This window comes from Callorhinus ursinus, unplaced genomic scaffold, assembly GCF_003265705.2.
Source record: "Callorhinus ursinus isolate GAN/ISIS: 27379988/994484 unplaced genomic scaffold, GSC_fseal_2.0 scaffold18, whole genome shotgun sequence".
NCBI lineage: Eukaryota > Metazoa > Chordata > Mammalia > Carnivora > Otariidae > Callorhinus > Callorhinus ursinus.
The window spans coordinates 6764389-6781630 of NW_027397080.1; the positions used below are offsets into that span (position 1 = coordinate 6764389).

Genomic DNA, 17242 nt, shown 5'->3' on the forward strand with positions numbered 1-17242 from the left:
GCTTCTTTTGGTTTCCCCCATTCCTTGGCTTGTGGCTGCACACAGCCAGTGTCCATCTCTATCTTAACATGGCCTTCACCAATACGTCTGTGTCTTCTCTTCTATCTCTTACCCAGACACCTGTCGTTGGATTTAGGGCCCACTGAGAAAATCCAGGATGATCTTATCTCAAGATCCTTAACTTAATCCAGGATTTTTAGCTCTACTTAGCAGGAGGAATAAGGAAAAGTATGTCTGTTCCATCTTTTTCCAGAAGCGGAAGTTGCTTTACATCTTTTTTTAAAAATATTTTATTTATTTATTTATTTGAGAGAGAGAATGAGAGAGAGAGCACATGAGAGGGAGGAGGGTCAGAGGGAGAAGCAGACTCCCTGCTGAGCAGGGAGCCCGATGCAGGACTCGATCCCGGGACTCCAGGATCATGACCTGAGCCGAAGGCAGCCGCTTAACCAACTGAGCCACCCAGGCGCCCTGCTCTACATCTTTTAAAAACATTAAGACCCACATTTAAAAACCACACATTTCTCGTAAAAAATGTAGACTTCTCATTTCTCATGAACCATTTGGAGAAGTCATCCTGGCCTGCACTTCTGCTTGGTAACACTTGGCTGGAGCTGGGTGTCCACTGCCACCATGGATGGCTTATGATGAGCTTGCTATCGGTCCTGCCCTCTCCCAGTGAATGTATGTATACTTATAAAAGGGTTGTGTCACCAGTTCTCATAGTATGGTAGGAGTCTGAACTTGGCGGCCTCCGTATAAGAACTTGTGTTTGAGCTCCAGGAAGTGATGGCCACAGCAAAGATGGGATGTGACACCAGAAAAGGAGCAACTGGTGGGATCCTTAAAGGATTCTGCTTTATCATCGTGGAAATGTTCTCTCTCTCCCAGCACAAAACAAAACTCTGCTCCAGCACAGACTGTTCTAAGCAGTTACAATAAAAACAAAACAAAACAAAAATCCCCACAAAAACCTCCTCTCTCATCTCAGGAAACAGCTAGCTCATCCCTCCTCTTGAGAACCCCTAATCACGACACGTCCCAGAGTTAAGCTCCCAGCCCATTCTTGTGGAAGCACGACAGAGTGAGCCAGTTGGCCCGGAGAAACACATAAGTCAGCAAAAGCCTCTGATTCTTGGTGGCTGCAAAGTGAAGCCCCGAGGGGAGGCAGCTTTGTGTTCTGAAACAGCAAAGAATGTTGTGTTGGAAGCTCCAGCCAGACTGATGACCCCGGCCACGTGGGAGTGTTCGTAGAACCAAGGAAAGGCCTAACCATGGTCCATTTCTCATCACAGGTTCCAACAAGTCGTTCTATTAGCCTGGTCAGCTGTCAGCATGGCTGGGGGGGGGCGGCAGAGTCATGCTCAGGGAAGATGTTTTCAAATTGTTGAGTTCACCGACTCCTTTCGGAGACAGGAGACCTCGTGAGCTGCCTGGTCTCTTCGCCCCAGTGCACTCTGGCTCCTTCCTGCGAGGGAAATATCAAGAGGAAGCCATCGATCTTCTGTTCCTGAATCCTAACCCCTCCTTGTCCCCAGAGTATCACCTCTGGCCTTCTCTGTGCAGGACCAGCCACCGCTGCTTCTAGACAGAGCTGAGAAATAAGGAGCAACCTCTTTGCTCTGTTTGGATAAAACAAAGCCCAACCACTGACAGAGGGCAGGAGCTTCCTGAGGGACCCTGGATTTCCTTATGTGCTCAGTCTTTGGGAGATCAAACAGAAAACAATTTGGGTCATCAGCAAGGGCGCCAGCTCAATACATCCTGAGGGTGTGTTCGGCCTGGGACATCATCATTCTCCTTGGCCAGAGCCATGTGCCTGGCCCTCTGTGCCATGAGGAAACAGAAACACTGGTGCCAACCAGGAGGAAACTCGCCTCGAAGAGACCCTTCGAGAGGGCTGGCCATATATAATATAATGGTGATAATACTGAGCAAGAGGAGAAGGGGGAGAAAAAGTCCAGGCTGTCCAGGGTTGCTGTGGTCTCCAGCCAGGGCGGCAGATAAGGGCCTCTAAATGATACACAGATTAATAATAAGTCACCATGGCCTGGGTCATTTCTGCTCAGATCTCTACGGTCTGCAAATGACAGGTGCCACTGTCACTTTGAATGCTCACTGCAATCGATTGAGTCCTCCTGGTGCCAAGGCTGGATAGTGGGGCAGGAGAGAGGACACCATTTTGACTGACTCCGGGCAGGGACCTCAGGGCTGCCCTCTTAGGAGGACAGGGACTTTGTCTCCAGGCGTGCCTGCCTTCCAGCCCCTCCTCTGCTTTCTTACCACCACTGCTCTAGGCAAGTCTGTGCCCTTGCATTCGTCTCCACCACTCTCCCTGCTTCCTCCAAGCCAGCAATGGCGGGACAACATGTGCCTCCTAAAAACACAGATCTAGCCTTCCTTGCTCTCCCCACCTGTCTCTCTGAGAGCCCACCTGGTCAATCTTCCGAAGCTCCGATCATGTCACTCCTTTGCTCCTAAACCTGTAGGGGCTCCCCAGTGCTGTCAGTAAACTCTTGCACTTACATTCATGGCTCATCTTGATGTAGGAAAGACGTTAGGGTTCGAAGCAAAGAGTCAAGAAAGAATTCTTGAGGCGTCTTCGGTGCAAAGGGCAGTCTATTAAAGCACAGGGACGGGACCTGTGGGGCAGAAAGAGGTGCACTGGCATTGTGAGGAGGGACTGATTATGTCCTTTCAAGTTGGGAGGGGGTTAGGGATTTTGGAAGCAACATTTCCAGGACCTTGAGGGGCCAGTTGCTGTTAGGAAAAGGTCATTTACCACCATCTAGTAAAACCTGAGTCATGAGACTCTTCAGATGTGTATTGGTGGGTCATAGGCTTGAGGGATGATTGCCAACATGCATCTTGGGGGGTAGAGATAAAGGAAGTTTCCAAAAAAGAATTTTTATACGTTAAAGTAGACTTACAGGATCCTGGGGGTTGGGCTAAGATTGCCCTTTGCTTTGCCCTTAGCAAAGTATTAACATCGAGGGAGCTGAGTCCCTAGAGGAATGTCACTGCCTGTTTCAAGGACTTGTCAATGGGCTGTAGATAGTAAGGAAATTTAATAATTTTTCTTCTGCCTTTCTTCCCCACATCAATCTCATCTATTTAGTTAGGTCTCCCCCTTGGCTATTTCATATCTGCTCCCCCTTGGCTACTCTGCATTTGGGCCCCCATGGTTCTTGAACATTCTTTGGTTGCACCAGAACGCTACACAAAGGCTTTTTCACAATGAGGACCTCTGCTTCAGCAGGAACTGAGGGACCCACTAATAATCCCTTCTCCCCTTCTGCTTGAAAACCATTGCTTGAACCAAGTTGTTCTGAGCACAGCTTCTCTCAAATACCTCTAGGCTTTTCCTCACGTACCCTCTGTCTGGAATGCGAGGCCCATCTCCATGTCCAATCTTGTCTGTCCTTTGAGGCTCAACACGAGTGCCACAAAGCCTCCAGCCCATCCCTGTTCCCCTACCCCCCAATATCCACTCTCCTACCAGCAAGGCTTTCTCTCTTCCCCAGGTTCACACAGGATTTGAATATGCGTCATGGAACAGGGCGAGTACTTTCTACCATGAACTGATTTTTTTTTTTTTAAGATTTTATTTATTCATTTGAGACACAGAGATACTGAGAGACAGAGAGAGAGAGAAAGCACGAGCAGGGAGAGAGCCAGAGGGAGAGGGAGGAGCAGGCTCCCCGCTGAGCCAGGAGCCCGATGCGGGGCTCGATCCCAGGACCCCGGGATCATGACCTGAGCCGAAGGCAGACGCTCAACCATCTGAGCCACCCAGGCGCCCCCATGAACAGATTGTCTGTGTCCATATTTTGTCTCGCACTGTACTGTGAGCTCCATGAGGGGAGGGACCATATTCTATCACCCTTGACTCTTCCACAAGGCCCAACAGAGTATCTCGTACTTGGGTTTGTTTTTTTTTTAAGATTTTATTCAGGTATTTGACAGAGAGAGAATGAGCGAGCACAAGCAGGGGTAGCTGCAGGCAGAGGGAGAAACAGGCTCCCCACTGAGCAGGGAGCCTGATTCGGGGCTCGATCCCAGGACCCCAGGATCATGACCTGAGCCGAAGGCAGACACTTACCCATCTGAGCCACCCAGGCGCCCCTCTTGTACTTGGTTTCATGTCTAATGCCATGCCTTCAATAAAAATCATGTTAGGTAAACGGAAGTAGGTTGGCCAATTCCTTCTTTATTCTTGTGGGTAAACAACTTCTTTTCTTTTTTTTAAATATTTTATTTTATAATCTTTTTTTAAAAAAGATTTTATTTATTTATTTGAGAGAGAAAGAATGAGACAGAGAGGGGCGCCTGGGTGGCTCAGTTGGTTGGGCAACTGCCTTCAGCTCAGGTCATGATCCCAGGGTCCCGGGATCGAGCCCCACATTGGGCTCCCTGCTCCGCGGGAAGCCTGCTTCTCCCTCTGCCTGCCGCTCCCCCTGCCTGTGCTCTCTCCCTCTCTCTCTCTCGCTATCTCTCTCTGTGTGTCAAATAAATAAATAAAATCTTAAAAAAAAAAAAAAAAAGAATGAGACAGAGAGAGAGCACGAGAGGGGGAGGGTCAGAGGGAGAAGCAGACTCCCCGCCGAGCAGGGAGCCCGATGCGGGACTCGATCCCGGGACTCCAGGATCATGACCTGAGCCGAAGGCAGTTGCCCAACCAACTGAGCCACCCAGGCGCCCTGGGTAAAAAACTTCTAATCCTTCATTTTCCAAATCTGGTACTGGGTCCATGTGTGTCCAGTATTAGGACACCAGGCCAATGAGAGATGCTCATCAAAAGTGGGTTCTTGCAATAAATACAGTTGGGTAACATTGTACAGCCTGTCCTTTTCTTGGAGATTCACAAACTCTTATTAGCATAGTAAAAGTTCTAGGTTCTACAGTTAAAAATAACAACAACTTGGTTTACTCAGCTTTACCGAATTGTATTCGACCTTTCCCGAGGGCCCAAAGAATACACACTACCATCTCATAAAAGTACTGTTGCAGAGCACACACTAGGAAATGTTGTTCTAAATTCCTTTTGAAAGCTTGAATCTCGTGTCCTTCCTCACATGATCTAGTTTAACATTTAGGAGGACCTGCTTTAGGTCAAATACAGCAGTGACGTGGAGGAAGCCTGCAACATCTTTCAGATCTGGGACCTTTTTTACTGCACATAAGCACCAAGAAAAGGGACATACATGTGGGGAAGAAATAGATAGAACCTGTCTGCTTTTCTTCCACTGTCCCCTCTTTCCCAGACACTTCTGGAATCCGGTACTCTTGGGTGAGATTCCTAGTCGGGCAGTCACGGCCCCAGTCTGGCCTCACCTACCTTTTTAGGTTTTCTCCCCACGACTCCCCAACATCTCCCTAACCTGCACTGTAAAGATGGGGCTCTAGCTCTTGCCTGAGCAGAGCCGTGCTTTCCAACAACCACACCTTTGCCTGTGGGACACTCTACCTGAACTGCCCTGCTCACAAGTTTGCCAGCGGAAACCCTGCCCCACCTTTCAAGGTCTCCATGCAACCTACACTAGATTAGCTGGAAGTTCACAGATCAGTGAACTTGAGTGCTCGAAGAAAACCTAACAAGTGGTCTAATCAAAACCCTTCATTTCAGGAAACAGTGATGCAGATAAGCTTACGTGACTTACTCAGGTGATAGAGCTCAGTAGAGGATAATCCAGAAACAAGCTCCTCTTGTCTTTTAAATTTTCCCTCCAGTTGTATTTATCTCATTGTGCATTGAATTTTGGTTAAATTTTAAGTCCTTCAGAGGAATTTACTTTTTCTTTCCATTGATAAATCGTAACGCTTTGACCAGAGAATAGAGAGATGGATGTAGATTCAATATCTTTCAAGAGTGTGAGCTTTGGAGTTCAAAAAAACCAGTTTTTTTTTTAATGGAGGTACAATTTACACATAAAATGCACACATTTTAAAGTGTACAGTTCTAAAAAAATAAAAAATAAAAAAAATAAAGTGTATAGTTCTACAAGTTTTGAAACACTCATGTGACCACCACCACAATCAAAATATGGAACATTTCAGAGTGCCTGGGTGGCTCAGTTGGTTAAGCGACTGCCTTCGGCTCAGGTCATGATCCTGGAGTCCCGGGATCGAGTCCCGCGTCGGGCTCCCTGCTGCTCAGCAGGCAGTCAGCTTCTCCCTCTGACCCTCTTCCCTCTCGTGCTCTCTCTCTCTCATTCTCTCTCTCTCAAATAAATAAAATCTTTAAAAAAAAATGGAACACTCCATTACCCCAAAGGGTTTTCTCGTGCTGGTTCCCAGTCAACCCCCTTCCCCCATCCCTCTCCATAACCACTGATCTGCCCTCTGTATATGGGTTCCATTTGTCTTTAACAGAATTTTGTGTAAATGGAATCATACAATGTACACTGTGTCTGGCTTCTTTCCCTCAACATAGACTTTAAGATTTATCCGAGGGCTTGCATGTTCCTGCAGTTTATTCATTGTTACTGCTGGGAAGTATTTCATTATATGGATATACCACAATTTGTTTATCATATTAATGATCATTTGGAATTTTTGCTATTATGAATAAAGCTGCTATGAACATTCAATACAACTTTGATTAAACTTGCATTTTCACTTATCCTGAGAAAACATCTTGGAGTGAAACTTCTTGGTCATGTGGTCAATGTATATTTAACTTTAAGAAACTGCAAAATAGGGGGGCACCTGGGTGGCTCAGTCAGTGAGCATCTGACTCTTGGTTTCAGCTCAGGTCATGATCTCATGGGAGTCTGCTTGAAGATTCTCTCCCTCTGCCCCTCCCCCCATGCCTCCTCTCTCTAAAATAAAAAGAAACTGCAAAATAATTTTCCAAAGGGGCAATACCATTTTATACTCCCATCAGCAATGTAAGAGAGTTCCAGATGCTCCACATTCTCACTAAAATTTGGTATTCTTAGTTTTTAAAAATTTTTGGCCATTCTTGGGGCACCTGGGTGGCTCAGTCGGTTAAGCATCTGCCTTCGGCTCAGGTCATGATCTCAGGGTCTTGGGATCGAGCCCTGCGTTGGGCTCCCTGCTCAGTGGGGAGCCTGCTTCTCCTTCTCCCACTCCCCCTGCTTGTGCTCTCTCTCTCAAATAAATAAAATATTTTTAAAAAATTAATAATAAATAAAAATTTTTGGCCATTCTTGTTGGTGTGAAGAGGTAACTCATTATGTTTTAAATTTGCATTTTCCTGATTACTGATATCAAGCGCTTTTTCTTTTGAGCATCTTTTTATGTGCTCACTGACCATTTGTATCTTCTTTTGTGGAAAAATGTATTCAAGTCTTTTGCCGTTAAAAAAAAAACTGGGTTGTTAGCCTTTTTACTATAGATTTGTAGAAATGCAAGCTATATATGCATATGGTGTGCACACACACACCCATACATATTCTGGATATAAGACCCTCATCATATATACGTATTTTGAAGATTTCTCCCAATCTTGGCTTGCCTATTCATTTCTTTTTTTTTTTTAAAGATTTTATTTATTTGACAGAGAGAGAGAAGAGAGAGCACAAGCAGGGGGAGTGGCAGGCAGAGGGAGAAGCAGGCTCCTGGCCGAGCAGGGAGCCCGATGCAGGACTCAATCCCAGGACCCCAGGATCATGACCCGAGCGAAGGCAGAAGCTTAACCGACTGAGCCACCCAGGTGCCCTGGCTTGCCTCTTTGTTTTTAATACTGTCTTCTGATGAACAGAAGTTTTAATTTAATGAAATCCAATTTATCAATTTTTCTTAATGGTTAGTGGCTTCTGTGTTCTTTGTAAGATATCTTTGCCAACCTAAGATCATATATATACTCTCTTACACTTTCTAGAACTGTACTACTGGTAAATTCACTGATTCTTCTGTCATTTGGATACTGAGCCCATCCAGTGAGTTCTACTTTTCAGCTCAATAATTTCAGATTGGTTTCCATGTTTTTCTACTTGCTGAGATTTTTATTTTGTTTCAAGAGTTTGTAATTGCTCATTGAAGTATTTTTATGATGACTGCTTTAAAATCTTTGTCAGATAATTCCAACATCTGAATTATCTTTGTGTTGGCATCTGTTGATTCTGTTTCTTATTCAAGTTCCTAGTTCTTGGCATGATGAGTGATTTTCTACTGAAACCTGGACATTTTGTGTATTAGGTTACAAGACTCTGGATCCTACTTAAATCTATTTTAGCTGGCAGTCACACTATTTCATTTAGTGCCCAGGTCCTGGCTTAATTTTGAGAGCTGTCATTCCAAAGATAATTTAGTTTTCAGAGTGCCTGCAGTGCTATTCTGTTCTGCTTCGTGTGCTACCAGAGACCAGTCTGAAAACCTGCATGGTATGCCACACCGTAATTTGGTTCCCAAATATTTGCCATACAAATTATATTCATTTTGACCTGTGGGTCATTCTGGGGTCCGCCTAGGACTTCATATATAGTTTTTTTTTAATAGTATATTTATTTATTTGAGAGTACACACAGGCAGGAGGAGTGGCAGAGGGAAAGGGAGAAGCAGGCTCCCCGCTGAGCAGGTAGCCCAATGCGGGCGAGATCCCAGGACCCTGGGACCACGACCACAGCCAAAGGCAGACACCCAACCGACTGAGCCACCCAGGCACTCCTCACATGTGTTTTAAAGAACCTCTTTCATCAGTTTCCTCATCTCCAAAATCCTCCTCTGCATGGATGAGGGTTACCTCACTGCTGCTGGATGGGTGGTGGGGGTAGCTGTCAAAGTCCAAGGCATCTTGCTTCTTCAAAGTGAGCGAGGGAGGAGAATGAGTGAGGGAGAGAGAGAGCCAGCAAGGTGGAAGTAACAGTAACAGGATGCATAGGCATCCTATACGTATTTTGAAGATTTCTCCCAATCTTGGCTTGCCTATTCATTTCTTTTTTTTTTTTTAAGATTTTATTTATTTGACAGAGAGAGAGAAGAGAGAGCACAAGCAGGGGGAGTGGCAGGCAGAGGGAGAAGCAGGCTCCTGGCCGAGCAGGGAGCCCGATGCAGGACTCAATCCCAGGGACCCCAGGATCATGACCCGAGTCACTTTGTGACTTCTGTTAGAAACAAGTCACAAAGTCAGGCTTACACACCATAAAAGGGGATTATATCAGGGGATGGGGATCACTGGGAGTCATTTTATTTATTTATTTGTTTTTTTAAAGATTTTATTTATTTGACAGAGAGAGACAGAGCGAGAGAGGGAACACAAGCAGTGGGAGTGGAGGAGGGAGAAGCAATCTTCCCGCAGAGCAGGGAGCCCGATGTGGGGCTCGATCCCAGGACCCCGGGACCATGACCTGAGCAGAAGGCAGACGCTTAACGACTGAGCCACCCAGGCACCCCACTGAGAGTCATTTTAGAAGCAGCCTACCACAGTTGTCTTTAGTTTTTTTCATAATTTTGTAGTTTTCAGAGACATTAAGAGAAGCAGAAAATCTACCTTTTACATTTACTCATGTATTTACCATTTCTTAAGTATTAATCTGGTTGGGTTTAAGTATACCACTTTGCTACTTGTCTCCTACCTATTTCACCTGTTTTTTTTTTTAATGTTTTATTTATTTATTCATGAGAGTCAGAGAGAGAGAGAGAGAGGCAGAGGCAGAGAGAGAAGCAGGCTCCCCACCTGGCAGGGAGCCCGATGCAGGACTCGATCCCAGGACCCTGGGATCATGACCTGAGCCGAAGGCAGACGCTTAACCATCTGAGCCACCCAGGCGCCCCTATTTCACCTGTTTTTTATTCCTGTTCCTTTTTTCTTGCCTTCTTTTAGGTTAATCCTGTATATACAGTGAAATACACAGCTCTTAAGTGTACAGTTTCATGAGTTCTAATGATTGTGTACATCCATGTAATCACTACAATCAAGATAAAGAACCTTTCCACCACCCTCAAAAGTTCTCTTGTCCTCTCCCATTCAATCCCCATCCAATTGTCCCTCATAGGCAATTACTGCTTTGTTTTCTATTACTAGAGATTACTTTGGTCTTGAAATTCCTATGAATGGAATCATACGGTATATATAGTCTCTTGTGTCTGACTTCTTTCATGTAACCTGCTTTTGAGATTCCTTCTATTGGCTTTTTTGCTATCTTTCTTTGTATTAAAACTCTTTGATCTTCAGTGTCACTGAACCTTTCTCTTAGTGTCTCTGATTTGTTGTTAAGCCCATCTAGTGAATTTTTCATTTTAAGATTTTTTAAAATGTATCCATTGAGAGAGGAGGGGGAGAGGGAAAGGGAGACAATCTCAAGAAGGCTCCATGCTGAGCAAAGAGCCCAACGTGAGGCTCGATCTCATGATCCTGAGATCATGACCTGAGCCGAAATCAAGAGTTGGTTGCTCAATCAACTGAGCCACTCAGGCACCCCTCGTGAATTTTTCATTTTAGATGTGGTAGTTTTCGCAGTTCTAAAATTTCATTTGCTTTCTTCCATGTTTTCATTTCTCTTCTAAGATACTCTACTCTTCCTCTATTATAGTACATGAACATATTTTTTAAAAGATCTATTTATAGCAAGAGGGGGAGGGGCTGAAGGAGATGGAGAGAGAGAAGCTCAAGCAGGCTCCCTGCTGAGCAGGGAGCCCAACACAGGGCTCGATCTCACCCTGAGATCATTATCTGAACCAAAATCAAGAGTCAGCTGCTTAACCGACTAAGCCACCCAGGCACCCCATGAACATATTTTTAATAGATGCTTTTAAGTCCTTGTCTGCTAATTGAACTTCTGAATCATCTTGGGGTCTATTTCTGTTGACTGCTTTTTCCCTTTACTATGCGTCACATTTCCTGTTTATAGTATACATGTTTACTGTATACAGAATATTGTGAGTGATAAAAGTAGTACTCTGGCTTCTGTTATTATCTTCTCAAGAGTGTTGATTTTATTCTGTCAGGTAGCCATATTACTGGCTGATCTCTTTGGACTTGTGGAAATTTAATTTTATCCAATGTCAAAAATTGTCAAAAAATCAATCGACCAATAGATATATGGGTTTATTTCTGGACTCTTATTTCTTTTCCAGTGTTCTATATATGTCTACATTTATGCCAGTATTACACTACCTTACTATTGCTTTGTAGTATTTTTGAAATTAGGAAGTGAGAGCCCTCCTCTTTGTTCTTCACTTTCAAGATTGCTTTGGCAATTCTGGGTCCCTTATAATTCCATATGAATTTTAAGATCCAGTTTGTCAATTTCTACAAAGAAGCTAGCTGGGATTCTGATAAGGATTATGTGAAATCTGTAGATCAATTTGGGAACTAATGCCATCCTCACAATAGTATCTTCTGATCCATGAACATGATGTCTTTCCATTTTACAGATTTTCTTTAATTTTTTTGCCAATGTTTTAAGAGTTAAGTTTTACACTTTTGCTAAATTTATTCCTAAGTGTTTTATTCTTTTCAGGGAGTAGGGAGCCCAATGCGGTGCTCGATCCCAGGATCCTGAGATCATGACCTGAGCCGTGAAGGCAGACGCTTAACCAACTCAGCCACCCAGGCACACCTGGGTCACATTTTCTCACTTCTTTGCAGGTCTTACAACTTGATAGTGTATTTCAGATACTGTATATTAAAGAAACAATAAAAAAGAAATAAACATAGTAAGAACTAATAAAATATACTTGTTTTTTAGAAACCCTTTCTCTAACCATCAGAGGGACTCATCATTCAGATTGGTCTTAGAGTAGGGTCAGGGCTGAGTTGCAGCTTTAAATTGATTTCACCTGTGATTAACCCAACTCCCAACCTTCCTAGATGTTGTCTTTTTGATACAGTCAGAATTTGAGCTGGGAAGAATTTGAGTTGGCTGCTCTTCTAGATATTCTTGATTCACCTTTGGAGTCAACTCTGACAGGATCCCAAAATGTAATCACCACCAAGAATGTACACAGCTACATTATTTATATGTAGGGGAAGGCAGCAGGAGTGAAGGCTGAATTGTTGAAATCAGGCACTTTGTTGTGTCTGAGGTTCTTCCAGGTCCCAAGGCGTCTTCCCCTTGCAAAGAGTCATCTTAGATCCAGCTGATTTCCCCTTAACCCTGCAATATCTCTCTACCCATACCCACACCAGGAGCCCACCACCTGCTCCCCAGACTGGAAGCTGACCAGTTCTGTCACCTATATATATTTTTCTGGAGTTCAGTTCAAGGCTTCCTTGCATATACCATTTTTTATTAGCAAATGGAAAACTTTGAATTATTTTTTCTTATCACATTAGCAAAAGATAATCTAGAAGTGGAATTTAGATTTAGATTCAAATTTTACTTCTAGGGCACCTGGGTGGCTCAGTTGGTTAAGCATCTGCCTTCGCCTCAGGTCATGATCCTGGGGTCCTGGGGTCAGAGCCCTGTATCGGGCTTCCTGCTCAGTGGGGAGTATGCCTCTCCCACTCCCTCTGCCCCTCCCCTTGCCTGTGCTCTCTCGCTCACTCGCTCTCTCTCAAATAACTTAAAAAATTCTGCTTCTAATTCTTAGATGTTTGATACTACCTAAGTTACTTCACTCTTCTAAGCCTGTTTCCTAAGATGTAAAATGAGGCAACTTTGATGTATTTGCTATTCAGTGGGGCCTCTTTTTATTGCCAAGTGACAAAAATCCAACTGGCATTGGTTTAGGGAAAAGGGAATTTATTGGCTCATACAACTTCAAAGTCAAAGGACAGGACTAGTTTTATAAAAGTTGCCGAAGAAGCTCATGTTACCAGACAGCAGTTTTTCTGAATGACTGTTCCTTTTCATCTACTGAATATATACCTTTGTATTTCTCCAGTTAGTAAGAGGGTTGCTTAATCAAATGAATAAAACATGTCTACAGCACCTATAGAACTTAAACTTCCTCTGCACTGAATCCAGAGGAAACATCATTCCTCTCTTCTAGGATTCTAAGCAAGTCTCATTCATTGGCTCCAATTGGGTCATGTGCCTGATTTGGAACATTCTTGAAAATACAGTTAAGGGAAGAAAGCAAAATGCAGAAATGATGTGCATAATTTGTTACCATTTGTTTAAAAAAGGGCAAAGAAAATGTGTGTGTGTTTGTGTATAGGCAGAGTATCTCTAGGATACTCAAAATACTGGTTGCCTTTGGGTAGGGGTACTATATGACTGGGCAAGATTTTTCATTATATATGTTTTATACCTTTTGAATTCTGAACCACATCAGTTACCTATTCAAAAAAATTAAGTGAAAAACATAGTTGCCAAAGCACTCAGTGGTTTCCCCTGTGTGCTGAGTTGCAGCACTCAGGGTCAAAAAGCATAGCCAGGGGCGCCTGGGTGGCTCAGTCGTTAAGTGTCTGCCTTCGGCTCGCGTCATGGTCCCAGGGTCCTGGGATCGAGCCCCACATCGGGCTCCCTGCTCAGTGGGAAGCCTGCTTCTCCCTCTCCCACTCCCGCTGCTTGTGTTCCCTCTCTCGCTGTCTCTCTCTCTCTCTGTCAAGTAAATAAATAAAATCTTAAAAAAAAAAAGGCATAGGCCAAAGGGGTTTTGAGTCCCACTTACCAAAGTGCAGGAAAGGAAGGGGCAAGGACAACAAATAATGCTGTTTTGAGGGAGCAAGTAACTTGCCCTCTGTTTAATCATCAATTGCAAAGAACCTCACAGCTTTGTCCCTCCTGCCTCCCAAACTCAGTTCCGCACCAACCTAGTTGACCAAAAAGACACAGTCCTGGGACACCTGGGTGGCTCAACCGCTGGTTCAGTGTCCGACTTCGGCTCAGGTCATGATCCCAGGGTCCTGGGATGGAGCCGGTGTCTGCCCAGCTCCCAGTGGGGAGTCTGCTTGTCCCTCTCCCTCGGTCCCTGTCGTGCTTGCTCTCTCAAACAAACAAACAAACAAACTCTTAATTAAAAAAAGATACAGTCCTATTTGTTCTTACTCAAACTGCTTAAAGAACAGGAGTCTCGGAGCTGGCTCCTTGCTTTCATCAGTTCATTAAAAAAAAAAAAAAAGTTCTCAAAAAAGCAATACCAAACAAACAGAAATTTGACCAAACATACAAGGCCAAAGGCGAGGTTGCTTGTCCAAAAGCTATTTATGGGTATTTGATAGAAATGAAAGCTTTTATATTCTGTAGACATGAAGGCAATGCTTTCCAACAAACACAATTAAGTATTCTCTGCCACTCATTTTTTACTTTCAGGTAAATACAATCTAATGGAATTTGGTTTCCTTTCATTCTACAACCAAGAGCTCAGAAATAAAACCAATCTTTGAATGAAAGGGCAGGCATCCACTTTAAGCCTTGATTAATAATCTGCTTTCTTCTCTGGCATTTCCAATCGGCCTCCGATTTTCCAAAAGTGTATATGCATGGAATCCCATTTTGGACTTAAAAAACTCAGAAAAGCTTGTGTGCACAGAGCACAATGAAACCACCTAACACAGGACAGACACACACGGCATGGGATCTTGCTGGAAGGACTCGAGATTGTTTCTCCATTGTGACTGATTAGTGAGTAGTTTAAGAAAATGATGCTTGAATTGCACTACTGGGTATTTACCCCAAAGATACAAATGTAGGGATCTGAAGGGGTACGTGCACCCCAATGTTTATAGCAGCCATGTCCACAATAGCCAAACTGTGGAAAGAGCCAAGATGTCCATCGACAGATGAATGGATAAAGAAGATGTGGTATATATACACTATGGAATATCATGCAGCCATCAAAAGGAATGAGATCTTGCCATTTGCAACGACGTGGATGGAACTGGAGGGTGTTATGCTGAGTGAAATAAGTCAATCAGAGAAAGACATGTATCATATGACCTCATTAATATGAGGAATTCTTAATCTCAGGAAACAAACTGAGGGCTGCTGGAGTGGTGGGGGGTGGGAGGGATGGGGTGGCTGGGTGATAGACATTGGGGAGGGTATGTGCTATGGTGAGCGCTGTGAATTGTGCAAGACTGATGAATCACAGGTCTGTACTTCTGAAACAAATAATGCAACATATGTTAAGAAAAAAGAAAAAGAAGATAGCAGGAGGGGAAGAATGAAGAGGAGTAAGTCGGAGGGGGAGACGAACCATGAGAGACGATGGACTCTGAAAAACAAACTGAGGGTTCTAGAGGGGAGGAGGGTGGGGGGATGGGTTAGCCTGGTGATGGGTATTAAAGAGGGCACGTTCTGCGTGGAGCACTGGGTGTTATGCACAAACAACGAATCATGAAACACTACATCAAGAACTAATGATGTAATGTATGGTGATTAACATAACAATAAAAAATAAAAAAAAAAAGAAAATGCTGCTTGGGGGCACCTGGGTGGCTTAGTTGTTAAGCGTCTGCCTTCGGCTCAGGTAATGATCCCAGGATCCTAGGATCAAGCCCCACGTTGGTCTCCCTGCTCCGCGGGGAGCCTGCTTCTCCCTCTCCCACTCCCCCTGCTTGTGTTCCCTATCTCGCTGTGTCTCTCTCTGTCAAATAAATAAATAAAATCTTAAAAAAAAAAAAGAAAAGAAAAGAAAATGCTGCTTGGATAAAGATTTGCCCTATCACACAAAGAATAAGCAGGATCTTGCTCAAACGCCAAATCCCTTCCTTCCACTTTTCAGACTACAGTGCAATATACTTTCTCTTTTGAGGAGAATCTTATATTCAAGCCCTACAGCTGATTATTTTTAACTCAAAATGCTGCAAGACTAATAATGAACAATACAAAAAGGAGATTACAATACCAATTCCACTTAAAGTAGCATTAAAAAAAAAACCCCAGGGGCACTGGCTGGCTCAACTGGTAGAGCATGAGACTCTTGATCCCAGGGTTGTTAGCTCTACACATTGGGTGTAGAGATTACTAAAAAATGAACTTTAAAAAAAATTTAAAAATTGACAGCTGCATGTATTGAAAAAACAAAACCCACCAAACTTAGGAATTAACTTAACCAAGGAGGTAAAAGACTTATACAATGGAAATTATGAAATACTGCTAAAAGAAACTAAAGAAGACATAAACACAGAAAGACATCCTATGTTCATGGATTGAAAGATTTATTGTTGTTGTCAATATTACCCAAAGCAAGCTACGGATTTAATACAAGCCCTATCAAAATCCCAGTATGTTTTGCAAAATAGAAAAACCCATCCTAAAATTCATACAGAATCTCAAGGGACCCTGAAGAGCCAAAACAATCCTGAAAAACAAGAACAAAGCTGAAGACTCACTCCTCCTGATCTTAAAAACTTATTAAAAGGCAACAGTAATCAAAACAGTGTGGTAGTGGCAGAAAGACAGATATGGACAGAAATGAGCAGAATCCAGAAATAAACCCTTGCACATATAACCAAATGACTTCTGACAAGGGTGTCAAGATCATTCACTAGGGAAAAGAGTCTCCAACAAATGCTGGAAAATCTGGATATCACAAGCAAAAGAATGAAGTTGGACACTTATGTAACACCATATACAAAAATTAACTCAAAATGGATCCAGGACCTAAATATAAGACCTAAAACTATAAAATTGAAAAGAAAACAGGGGGAAAGATTCCCAGCACTGGATTTGAAATGATTACTTGGATAGGACATCGAAAGCAACAAAGAAAAACAAATTAGGCTTTGTGAAAAATTTAAAACTTGGTGCATCAAAAGACATTATCAGCAGAGTAAACTTACAAACTGAAAATATTTGCAAATCACATATCTGATAAGGAATCAATATCCCAAATATACAGAGAACTTCTAAAACTCAAAAAAAGACTCAATTAAAAAATGGGCAAAGGACCTGAATAGACATTTATCCAAAGAAGATACATAAATGACCAATAAGCCCATGAAAAGATTCAACATCGCTAATCACTACAAAATGCAAAATCAAAACTACAATGAGGGGCACCTGGGTAGCTCAGTCAGTGACTCATCTGCCTTTGGCTGAGGTCATGATCCCAGGGTCCTGGAATCTGGCCCCGTGTTGGGTCCCCTGCTCAGTGGGGTGTCCGCTTCTCCCTCTGCCTCTCCCACCCACCCCCACTTGTGCTCTCTCTCAAATAAAATCTTAAAAAAAAACCCAAAAACTACAATGAGATACCACCTCATGTCTATTAGATAGCTACTAACAAAAAAAGAAACCCAGAAAATAACAAGTGTTGGTGAGGATATGGAGACTGGAACACTTGTGTGCTGTTGGTGGGAATGTAAAAAATGATGCAGCCACTATGGAAAATATGGCAGTTCCTCAAACTATTAAAAATAAAATTACCTTGTAATCCAGCAATTACA

At 43.3% G+C, this 17242-nt stretch overlaps 1 long non-coding RNA gene across 1 annotated transcript; it reads right to left on the reverse strand.

The window, feature by feature from the left end:
* Positions 1–1347: 1347 nt before the first annotated feature.
* LOC141374416 (uncharacterized) lies at positions 1348–5868 on the reverse strand. Its single transcript, XR_012381283.1, has 3 exons — positions 5661–5868; positions 2527–2642; positions 1348–1468 (listed from the first exon to the last, which is right to left on the reverse strand). It is a non-coding gene; the product is annotated as an uncharacterized lncRNA (long non-coding RNA).
* Between the last annotated feature and the right edge of the window lie 11374 nt (positions 5869–17242).